The following is a 13,084-nucleotide window of genomic DNA, read 5'->3' as shown; positions in this document are numbered from 1 at the left end:
TATGACATGACTTGAAAAACTAAATGTACCTGGAAGGCGTCACTTGGGATTGTTCTAAAGAAGGATGGGAACTGGTTATGGTCACTCAGACAGGCGCAGGTGGAAAAGTAACTGACCTACAAAAGGTACAACACATCTGTTCTCAAATATATTAAATAATTAACAACTGTCCACTGCAAACAGAGAATAAGAGCATGTGATAATGTGAGAATATAACAATAATACCTGTGTTATAATCAGCCCCCCCCTCCCTCCCTCTCTCTCTCTCTCTCTCTCTCTCTCTCTCTCTCTCTCTCTCTCTCTCTCTCTCTCTCTCTCTCTCTCTCTCTCTCTCTCTCTCTCTCATAAAACCCACAGAAACTTCAATTTACTATAAATACCAAAAATAGCAGATCCACAAGATCACAACGTGTCATATCATGTCAGGTTGTAAGCTTGTAGATCGGCTACTTGTGGTGCTTTTGTGTGACACTGTGGTATGACAAAGTAGGGCATTTATGTACGAAAAAGGTTTCTCCTCGACAGCAACGATTATGTTGTATGTCTGTCAAGTTGTAAAAAAGACAAAGTGCATTATTTATCATATTTTAGATTAGTAAATTACGAAGTAACCAGAATTAGTCATAAAATATGTCATGGTAAAAGGGGGTTCAAATAGGAAACTTACCTGGGCCACTCTGTATAAACCTAACATTCTAGCAATAGCAATAGAATTAGTTGAGGAAGTAGCACCCACAATTCCTAGCACTGGAGGAGAGCCAACACATCTCTCATCCAGTTGAAACTGATCCTCTCTCCCAGTGACCAATGACAATGTTGCACGGAATGTAACTCCAAGCGACTTACAGGTATCATAGATACTATATCCCAGAGTCACATTGGGTAGTAGGCTGCTGTTTCTGTTGATCTCATTAATGGCAAAGGCCATGGTCTGTGCACACCTGAAGCCTATAATGTGAAATCTAACACACAAAACTCCAATGTAACTTTGAATATTAATATTATGGTAGAAATCTACAACATCAACTAATCCTCTGGTGCTAAAACATGTTACCTATTGTCTTGCTTGCTATTGTATGTGTGATACTCACCTATAGCAAATGGGCTCCTGCTGTTTGGAGGTGAAAGACAACTCAGAGTAGACAGAGCTGAGATGAACATGAAACAACCCACCCAGGATAAAGTCTCCAGCCTTATACACTCTGTTCAGATTAAACTGTTCCTGTAACTCACAAGAAGAGGAAGGGGAGGAAGACAAAGCAGAGAAGAAAGAGAACAATATCAAGGTCAAGTACATGTATGAAAACAGGTGTGTGTCTAGTGAAACCCTCATGTCTGTCCTCCTCTGTCTAACACCCTCCCCCCTTTCTAAATTGTCCAGTGGCTGCATTTTATACACAGTGCCATGCCGTCCCCTGTGTTACCTTATGCCACTACGTAATCTTTCACACCAGAGGCAGTAGAGGCAGGGTTTAACACTAACAATCCTTTCATATAAAACATTATGTTGTGTCTGTCCTATAATGTGTCAATCAAACTATCTTACCAGGGCTACATTGGCAACACACACACACACACACACACACACACACACACACACACACACACACACACACACACACACACACACACACACACACACACACACACACACACAGATACATATATATACATATATATATATATATATATATATATATATATATATATGGGTGACTCTCTGTCCCCGGGGTAGATTTCCATTTCTTTTAAACGAATAATTATTTTAATAGCCATGGAAAAAATCATTGTGTGTCAGTGATGACATCTTAATATGTTTTCAGCATGTTGAAAAGTACCAGAAATTCACTGTTTTGGGCTTGAACCTTTGAACTTCATCTCCATTATAAAGTGATTGAAATTGTTAGATTCATTAAAAATGTACTTTGCATTTCCTCATAATAACTTAAAAAGACATATTTCAATTTCATATTGTTTATTTATGTACAATTTGAATATATTGTTTACTTAAATATCACTGTCCCTCATGCATCTGCCATTACCATTACACAAAGCATTTTAGAGAACAATAAAGTTTTTTTTCACTTAGACAGAGAGAGACGTTAATACAATGAACTGCCGTCTGATATGATGTAATGTAAAAACTATTCACCTGAGGAATGAGAATGCATTTGAATAACAAATTGGATAACGTTCACCAAAAATAGCCGATCTACAAGCTGACAAGGCGTTGTCAGCTTGTAGATCTGATCTTTTTGGTGAAGAAGTTTGGTGTAGAGGCAAAAAAAAAAAAAAACACCAAGTAATGCTTTGATCTCAACGTCAATTTCAATTATCCGAATGATAAATGCAAATGTATATGCTATATAGCCTACTAAGCACATGCTACCCCTGACATTATGGTAGAGTATATAGGCTATAAACATGAATATTATTGTATTGCTCAATGATGGGTTTGCGTCAAATCCTTTTTGTTATGTAACGATTCACCTGGGGAATAAAATGCAGTGGACAATGTTTAGCTGTTTGTCCAAAGAAACCATAAGGAACATTAAGTCAGCCGAGGAAAGCTCTCGTTCTGCAATGACAATGACTGTGGTTTGTTCAGGTTAATGTTAATGTTGCATTATCGTTGAACAAGCGGTGGCTCGTGGTAATTAAATGCTTTGATCATCTCACTTCAATTTTAACGTCTTATCTGAATGACAGATACAATGAATACAAGAGTATGTTAAGTTACGTTTCATGGTACAGTAGGTTATATATGCTACAAGCAAGCAGAGCCATAGTTGAACAAAGTTGGCTTGGGCAGGAGTCGATACCGTTCTCACGGTGCTTTTGGTTTTCTGTGATTGGCCGAACGTTGATATTTTAGTGCTGCAACCTCGACAATCAGGCGATGTCTTTGGCACAGTCGGTATACAGCACTGCCGCCTCACAGCTAGAAGGTCCTGTGTTCGATTCCTGGCGGGGACGCTGTGGGAGCTGGGGGCATGTCTTCTCCTCCGCGTCATCATTTAAGTGGTAGCCATACTAACCTGAAACAATGAAGTACAATGCTAATGCTAATGAAGCACAATGCTGTGAGGCAAAAAGGCTGCACCTTGATATGAAGAATCAGGCAATCTACTCTTTTTTTGTGTTGGCATGTACTATTATTAAGGGTCATTGTCCATGCAGTGGCGCCGGTCTCTGTTTAATTAAAAGACACCGTCCCCCCCTATGATTCAGTCCAGTCGAGAAAATAAAGATTTAGTCCAGTCCCCCGCACCTCGCGACCATCGCGAGGTGGGGGGACCCAGGCTGTGTCTCCCCACCGTGGCTGGGTGCTCCCACCATCTACACCATCTACAATTTGCAACCTGCACTGGGACAGCAAGTTGACACCCATGCTCAGCAATGTGCACCAGTTGGAGGAGCGTTTGACAGTGGTGGTTGGATATGTGGAGTGGCTCAAAGTTGCTGAAGGAGTGGTGCTGCACTGCCACATCAAACTCCAGCCATCTCACATCCAGCTGTTACTTGGTTGACCACTGCTCTGGTCGGTGTGCTGGTAGGCTGCCCTAGCGCTGCCCTCCGGACAGAGAATCCGCCTGATCTGTGCTCCCGCCCCCGTGCCCCTCCTCCTCCCCAATGTGCAGCATTGAGAGCCCTGACGTCACAACATTTGGAACAACGCCCACTCGTGCTGGTTGGGTAGGGAAATAACCCACTTCCTATTCCAGGAACGTCAACAGGCTGGTCCAGGCTCTATTTTTGAGCAAAACGCGAAGGAAAATAAAAGCCTGGAGATCAAGGCTAGTGTTTTGGCATCACATTGGTGAGGTGCCTCCTCAGCTGCATTTTCACAGACCTCAAGGTGGAGACGCCAGGCTCACCAGAGGTTATCTTGTTGTGTCTGCGGGACAACTGACACCTGCTGCTGCACTTAATGTAGTGGCCCATTTGTCTTGCTTACATTCCTGCCAACGACGAACAAACGTTCCTGGCCAAGTTATGTGCTAAACTCATCGTGTGCGCTGTAAAAGTGATTGACTACAAGCGAGGCGACTACCACGAGTTTGAGCTGTCTTGTGTATCTGGTTGCAGATGATGCAGCATAGTCTCCAGTAACCTTTCAATAGCCGCGAGCGCAGCAAAAGGCACGATGAATGGTCAAGCTGCTCTACACTATCAAGCTGGCAGCATATCGCCTTGCTTCCTCAGGGCAGGGCACCATCACCACATGGCAGCAGTTATGCCAACTTCATAACGCACATCTACTCAACATGGTGGCTAACCTGCGAAGCAGTGGTAGATGCTGCCTGGAATGACCTCACACTCGACTCTACCACCAGCTGTACACGTAGTCTGTTGACGAGGGCATCGCAGCATAAGCGATGACAGTGCTGGAGAGGAGATGCTGCCTAGCACTTGCAAATTCCATTTTGTAGCACAAGCTGATCTTCCCATGCAAGCCTCACAGCTGTACTTTGGCGCTGGCTTCGTCAAGCCAAAGTTTCCAGCCTGGTTGGCGAACCTCGCCAACCTAGACTGCTGGTTTAGCATGCGACAGCTGTGCATCGATCCAGCATTTCTCTCACTCGATGTAAAGGATTGGGCTACTAGTGCAGCATTCCAGGCAGGTGTGGTGAATGTATGTGCCATCACCGCTGTGAATGACTGCGCCGAGCATGGTGTCAAACTCATAAGTGAGCAGCACTTGCACCTGAAATTGTCAATGATCTCCAATGACAATTTCAATGTTGTACTGAAAATCTTTCTTCTTCATAAACACATTTTTCTCTTTTGAAAAACATGTTTTCAAAAACTATTTGTTGCATTCTTTAGAAGCAAGCTATGCTAAGGTGCCTTAAAATCAACGATGTGCATGTTAAATAGTTATGTGTTTTATTACAGAGGTGTAGTAGTAACATAATAAAACACGTTTAAAGGGTCTACACCATGAATTTTAACTTTTTCTTCATTTTTGTGTGTTTTTGGTCTCCCCCACCTCTCTTCTGTTCCAACAAATACCCGACTTCGAGCATGCAGGCTTTCATAGGCTATCTGTGTTTTTTATGTAAATTGGTCTGAAAACAGTCCGTCAGATTTGTTCCCCCACCCTACGTCACGTCTGGGAACAATTCCTCCCGTTTTTCAGTTCTAACCAAAAAAAAAAAATCCAAAAAAAAAATATATATATTTTTTCATTTTAATTTTTTTTTTTTTACTTTTTCCACACAGATCCAGGACATAACATACAAACTGGCTCAATAGCGCCCCGTGCCAAACAGGACAATGTGGTATTGCAGGTGAAAGTGCTTTATAAGCCAGAGAGAAGTTAGTTGGAATGAGTATATCTGAGGCTTGATTTAGGCTCAAACCTTTTGAAAAACATTTGAGGGACATAAACAATATGATATCAAATATTATTATTATTTTTTAAATTCATGGTGTAGCTCCTTTAATCTAAATCTGGGTTTCAAACTGCTTCACCTTTATGCTTACCAGGTATAGGACAAGAGAATGGCCAGGTGACAATTGAGTACTACTCCCAACTGAAGAAGTTCTACGTAGAGATGGGAGATGTTGACAGCCTCTTCTAGAAATGCACATCGTTGGAGTCGCTTTTTTAAATTTTAAAGCCAGATTTGTGCTCCATCGTACGACGGTGTCACATGCCGAAAAATCTGCCCGATCTGCTATTCCCGGTACGCAACACTTATACGACGGAGCATAAATTAAGCATTTGACACAGCTAGTGTACCAGACATCTCAAAGTACCAGACTAGGATAACTGTTCAGGTTTACACACTGTGAATTTGCATTTTATCATAAATATAAAACACCAGTCTGTACACATTAATGTAATCATAAATAGGCCTACAGTTCATAGCTATACAGTAAAAACTAATTTAAGACATTTTTGGTAACAAATATATTCAACTATTGTATATTTACATTTTGTCTGCAATACAATTATGAAAACAATATTAGCACAAGCTTTATAACTTGGATGAAGATGAATATTGGAGAAAACTATTAACTCTATACTCATTTCTGTCACACTGAAAATTAGTTCATGGCATTGCTAAACTATGCATCATGAAGTCATTGGTGTTCATTTAGACACTTCAGCTCAGAAATAACCAGACCATTAATTATCCATTTACCATTTATTAACCATTATCATATATGCAATGATATTGCATTCAAGTTTGGCGGTGTGACTCTGATCTTGTGATATAAAAGATTCCATGTGCAAACATGACACAGATCTTCAATCACAAACCCCCCAGAGGAGAGCATAAATACAGCATTACATAAACATTGAACCTTCAATGCCTAATTAAACTACCACAAATCATAGTACAATCCATAGAACCACAGTACAATACACAGAATCATAGTATAATCCATAGAACCACAGTACAATACACAGAATCAACCTATAACAATATGAACTAAGTGCCACAGGGAGGAGGCCGGGGAGGTGGAGGGAATTTGAAACCTACAGCTGTACAACCTGCAAATCACAGCTAAGCATCTAGAATGAACAGAGAGCAGAAGCTGCTTAAATGACCCGCCAGTGTTGCACTGTGGGTATAAGGGCGTGAGTGAGTTGGCTTGTAGCGAATGAGAATGCCAAAAGGTTGAACGTACTGCCTTAAAGGAGCACAACTGTATAAGCGAATGGGGGGGTCCGGGGAGAGTGAATGAAGTATATAAACATTCTGCCTTCCGTGTCTACATGAACTATCGTTACACTGAATTTCAATTAGACACTTCAGCTCAGAAATAACCAGACCATTAATTATCCATTTACCATTTATTAACCATTATCATATATGCAATGATATTGCATTCAAGTATGGCGGTGTGACTCTGATCTTGTGATATAAAAGATTCCATGTGCAAACATGACACAGATCTTCAATCACAAACCCCCAACATGCGCTCACTTGCAGTGAGCAAATACAAAGCCACACCTTAACCTATATGAGAATGTTTATCAGTTAAAGCATCAAAGTGACGCAATTTCATTTGAATCCATTTGATATAAATGAAATATGCTACATGAATTAACTATGCGAGTGTCAGCGATGACACATTTCCTTTAAATGCATACCGAAGAAGCCCTTCACATCTAAAAGCCGATATTCTGCGCCAGCATCAACCATAAGATGCACATTTGGCAAAACACTACTGTGTTCTGATGTTAAAGGAAATAAACTATGAAATTATGAATAACTATGTGTATAGACAGCAATGTCTAATTCCTTCTATATGATGGCAGCAATGCGAACCCTTTAGGCAAGTCCCGCTCGCCCGAGCGGTGACCTGATATAGAAGGAATACACTATATAGTGAATTACCCATCTAAACCTACCATCTAAACCTACCGTCTAAACCACCATAAGCAGTGTGGGACCCCCATGACCCATGCTTAATGGTGTACCATACTGAGCACAACCAATCCCCAACATGCGCTCTCGGCAGAGAGCCACGCCTTAGCCTATATGAGAATGTGTATCAGTAAAAGCATCAAGAGAGATGCAATTTCATTTAACTCCATTTGATATAAATGAAATATGCTACATGAATTAACTATGTGAGTGTCAGCAATGACACATTTCCTTTAAATGCATACCGAGATGCCCATGAAATTATGAATAACTATGTGTATAGACAGCAATGTCAAATTCCCTCTATATGATGGCAGCAGTGCGAACCCTATAAGGCAAGTCGCGCTCGCCCGAGCGGTGACCTGATATAGACGGAATATACTATTTAGTGGATTACCCATGCTAAACCTACCTTCTAAACCACCATTAAGCAACGTGAGACCCAACACGACCATGCTTAATGGAATACCACTGTAGCAACGTGAGACCCAACACGACCATGCTACTAGTGGCTACCATACCTACCATTAATACCACTGTAGCACATCAATTAACCAACCTACTATTCTAGTACCACAATTAAGCATACATGAGACCAACATGACCAATGCTTAGTGGTTTACCATCCCTTAAATTACTTGACCCCCAACCTGCGCTCTGACAAGCAATACTTAACACACAATCAATTATGCAACTCCTGAATTACCCCATAATTGACCACACATAACACTCATAACTTTTTGAGCTGCAAGAATTTCATCCGTATTTAAACAAATATAGCGTTCCTAGGCAGCAGACGACCAGCGACCCATGGCTTTTTTTTAAGTGGATGAAAAAAACAACGATGCTGCTGAGGTTGCTGCGCCGATCCGAAAGAAGTGAGGAGTATACACGTGGGGCAGAGTCCACATCGCTGGCACACTGTACGTAGCCTGGCAGCAAACCACGCCCTTGACATGCCTTCCCATCATCCATGACGAACAGGATCATTTCCTCCAGATTAACCGCCATTTCAGGTAGCAGAACATAGAAAAGAACAGACAAAGCGGCATCAGTTCTTACAATAAATGATATTCCAGTAGATGATTACTGATTTAGAGTGCTTAGTTGAACGTGTGAGCTTTCAGCAAGCAAAGTATTTCTCATATCTAAGAACCCATAGAATGCTGACAGAACTAATTCCAACAATATCTACATTAGATAATTCCTTTCTCCACTTAATAAAAGCTTAATCTGATAATCAATGTGTCCTGCAATTCACATTACTTCTCACAGTTAACTGCGTTCATCAAACATGAACCGAGTGATCCACCGCTACTCTTAAGTCAAATCGTGATTTAATTGATATTTCACAATATCACAACCCCAAGTGGAAAGTAGTGATTTGAACATCCATGAAATTAGCTCAACTTAGATATCCAATATCATTAAACAATCCATACCATTTGACATTTATACACCTGAATTGTATACATGCTGAATCCTTTAGAACATGAGTGAGTGGATACGCAGATCAAGCAGAGAGCAGCCGACAAGGCTTTCAGTAGACTTAACCAGACTGAGTTTTAGATTTGATTAATGGGTGACCTGCCTCTCATGGCTTCAGCAGAAGTAGATCCAGTTATACCACCAAGATGATCTTGAGAACTGCTCGGCAATGACCATATCGCTGCAGTAGTTATGAAGACCGGCAGCAACCCGCAACCTGAACCTTCCCAGCATCCATGATGGACAGAAGTTCATGCCATCTTCAGAATTGGGTCACCATAATGGGCAGTTGCTCAAGAAACATAAAACAGAAGCAGAATGAGTTTAAGCAGTGAATGAATATCCCTTTACAAAGACATGTTTAAGCTAAAAGTAGAGGTAACATGCGAGTTAGCTCGGCAACTAATGAATCCAATCCCTGCATCTAAGCCATAATGCTGATAGGAATTGAAGCAACAGAGAATGAGATTAACCTTTGCATGCCCTCTAAATGGCACCCCCTAGAGATAACAGTTAAAACATCACCCCATTCACAAGCTTCAATCCACAAAAAATAGAAATAGCTACCATTATCTGCTATCCTTCCAAACTACTACCATTAACCCTTCTTACAAATACTACAAGCCTTACCTCACATTAACTGTTAAGTTTTTTGACTTAGATAGCAGTACAGTGCTACATAATGATATACAACAGCCCAAATAACTATCGCAATTTAAGAATAATGGCTTTGAAATACGGCTCTAATTGAAACTTGGTGGCAACCAGAGCATAATCAAGCTAAGCCTCTGCAAACTACCCATATTATTTTTATTTGAACCGAATGATTCAACCAATTATAGCTACCTTTAACTTGAGCAGCTAGGCAGTATTAACAGATAACCTTTTACTTTAACCCCCAATTAGATCCTTTGGCCCTACTGGACTATTCATCCAAGAGACCATAACGAATACAGAAATATATATATATATATATAATACAGACCGTTCATATGAATGGTATCATCATGATGGAATACAGCCGGATGAAAGTATGTGCCATACCATCATCCAATCTTACAAATACTTTCACAATCCTTTTAATTTACGATGACCTTACATTATCTGATAAACCTTTGACTTTAAAATAGTATAACATTAATGCTTCATTAATATAAAACACAACCAATAATACCTAATGTATCGATTAGAGCCTGTTCTGTCCTCAATGAGTGTGGAGGTACACAAATAGACAGGCAGCTAACAATAGCTTGAAGAGACGGATAAATCATTGTAAAGTTTTGAATGCCTTTACTTCTCTGACCAAGATTTCAACCATTTTGTAAACGATACAAAAATGGTAGCACCAATTAAATAATGCTCACGACATATATCCAATGAAATAAGACATGAAGCATAAAGCTACAAGGAATGGAAACTAGCCTTAGCTAGCATAAAGCAAACAACCTGGATGCTAGCATTAGCCCAGCACCAAACACAACTCTGCATGGTGAAATCGAGATAACCAACACCACATGACTACAGTGCACAATCATATCATCATATCATTGCAAACAAGGTACTCACAAAAAACACTTTACAAGCACATAAAGGAAGTGTGGAGGATTACTGCAAAGCAGATGCACTGTGATCACATGGTATGTAGTCTCAGATTGAACTGAAGCTACTAGAACAATTAGAGTGTCCACTAGGGGCACAAACCCACAAACAGAAAGCACAATAACCCCAGTGTCCACTAAAGGGCACCAAACTACAAACATAAAGTTCAGTTATAGACATACAGTGCCTAAAACACATTTAACCTTAAACCTTTAGAACCTTAAACTTTAAACACTACTCATTATTTAACTATATTACCTTTAACACTACTAATACTTTAATACCTTTAACGCTACTAATACCTTAAAAAAAAAACAACACTTATAACCATCAATACTTAATACTATAAACGTTCTTAGTGATCACACTTTGTCTTTCTTTTTTTTTTCAGAAACAGTACTTCCTAGTATTTAAACGTATTGCTCTAACCTTGGAAGTAGGACTCCAAACCAAACACCCTTCCCCCTGGCCTCCACGTTACTCTAACACAGTAGAAAAAACAGTTGCATAGACTACAATACCCATGATACATTGCTGTAAGCAACTTCCTGGTTCCTCCACGTTGACAACAACAACAACCCTGTGTGTGCGAGCATTTGACGGGACCCGACCAGCTCTGTCTCGCAGACCCCATAAAATTACAACAGTGAACATTTGCGCAGTGGATTTCACCCTAGACCATGAGGCATGTCTCGCCTGAGCACTATGCTAGCCTTTATTTTTTAACTCCATCTATGGCTAGCCTCCTAGCCAGCAGCTGCTGCTAGTCACGTGACAACACCACCACGCAGCGCAGCAGCGGTGGAAAGTAACTATAAGTACATTTACTCAAGTAGCCTACAGAACTTCGATTTTGAATTACTTTTACTTTACTGGAGTATTTTCCAATTAAATACTTTTACTTCTACTCCACTGCATCTCAGAGACGATATTGAACATCTACACCACTATGATTATTTAAACTTATAGTTACTTGTAGATTTTGATTATTACAAACATACAGTTTAACCCAACTCCGCCTGCCTGGCTGAGACGCTGACATCGTTTAACACGACAAGAAAATCACATGCGCAAGAACCTTCATCTCCATACTTATCACACACGGAGACGGCTGCATTCCACTTTGATGACGACCATGATGATATTAATATCAGGATACCTTACAGACTTAAGCAGCAACATTGAAATCATTGACATTAACCGATGAACCACGCTGTTTAGCGTCTTTGTACCGTACCTGATCTTTCAACCAACACAACTGCTACTGTGACTAGAAGGACAACTCCTGGAGTGGCTGGAGCTGCTTCCAATCATGACAACCTGCACAATCCGATATTACTGGTGAGTTGCAGCAGAACAAAGTTGATGAAAAGTTTGAAAACAGCCGAGACCACCCGAACCAAATGTGAAATTTGAAACCTACAGCTGTACAACCTGCAAATGACAGCTAAGCATCTAGAATGAACAGAGAGCAGAAGCTGCTTAAATGACCCGCCAGTGTTGCACTGTGGGTATAAGGGCGTGAGTGAGTTGGCTTGTAGCGAATGAGAATGCCAAGAGGTTGAACGTACTGCCGTAAAGGAGTACAACTGTATAAGCGAATGGGGGGGTCCGGGGAGAGTGAATGAAGTATATAAACATTCTGCCTTCCGTGTCTACATGAACTATCGTTACACTGAATTTTTTCTTGCACGGAGTAATCCACATAGTGGGAAACAAGGCTATGGGAGGATGAGCAGCAAGGGACACGGGACATGTTGTTTCAACAGAGACACAGAAGGATGAGCTCTGACTTTGACCAGCAGTTATAAACACGATATATTTGCATGTTCTCCCCGTGTCTCCTAGGGTAGTTAATACCCTCACAAAAACATGTAGTAACCCTGGTCACTATACTGCTTCCCCCTGGTCAGCCGGGGCGCCTGATGGAGGGGAAGGGAACTGGTTGGAATAACGTGTTCCTTCCACGTGCAACCAGGGAAACTCCCCCCTGTCAGGTGACAAGAAGGTCAGCTGGCTCTCATGCATTGAAGGAAGTATCAGCTCGGCCCTGGCCTCCCTAAGCTGGTGGGGGGAGTGTAGTGCCCAGGATCACAACATAAATGGCTCTCACGTGCACGCTGGTTGGTAGTGTTATGAAACTTTCATACAGAGCGTATTGTTTTCAGGCCTTTTGACCATGACAATGTCACACGAAGCAGCTTTAACTTGTTGAAGCCAGAAGCCTTAATAAAATAATGAAATTATAAAAATTATAGCTTACGTGTACATTTGCCAAATGGCTAATGAAGAAGTGCTATATTTTCGTATCTACAGTACTGTATACTGTAGGTCCAAAATAACCAAGCATAGCCTTTTAGGGAGGGTAATAAACATTTCACCAACTTTTATTTACAGAAAAGAGATGTTTGCTTTTCATGTACTGCTTTTGGTTTCATTTGGTAGAAAACTAAATCTATTACTTACAAGGTAATTTCATATCAATTTATATATTTTTAGTGGCGCTAGCCGCTCGATCCTGCTCTATCTACCTAAAGCTACCTTCACACAGGGTGTGATTTTTTATTAAATGAACAGTAATTACATTATTATTGCATTTATGACTGATA

At 40.7% G+C, this 13,084-nt stretch overlaps 1 pseudogene across 1 annotated transcript in view; it reads right to left on the bottom strand.

Moving 5' to 3' along the window:
* The window catches only part of LOC311044864 (extracellular calcium-sensing receptor-like), a 35,968-nt pseudogene extending 34,671 nt beyond the window's left edge, over window positions 1-1,297 (bottom strand). Inside the window, exons 1-2 of the transcript in view lie at window positions 1,092-1,297; window positions 668-962 (exon numbers count right to left, since the gene is read on the bottom strand). The product of the transcript in view is annotated as an extracellular calcium-sensing receptor-like (transcript). The remainder of the gene's footprint in view (window positions 1-667; window positions 963-1,091) is intronic.
* Window positions 1,298-13,084: the final 11,787 nt, after the last annotated feature.

Source organism: Gymnoscopelus microlampas (assembly GCF_963454915.1).
Source record: "Gymnoscopelus microlampas genome assembly, chromosome: 5".
Taxonomy (NCBI): domain Eukaryota; kingdom Metazoa; phylum Chordata; class Actinopteri; order Myctophiformes; family Myctophidae; genus Gymnoscopelus; species Gymnoscopelus microlampas.
Note: the sequence above shows the minus strand (reverse complement) of the source record. Positions and strands in the feature narration are given on the sequence as shown.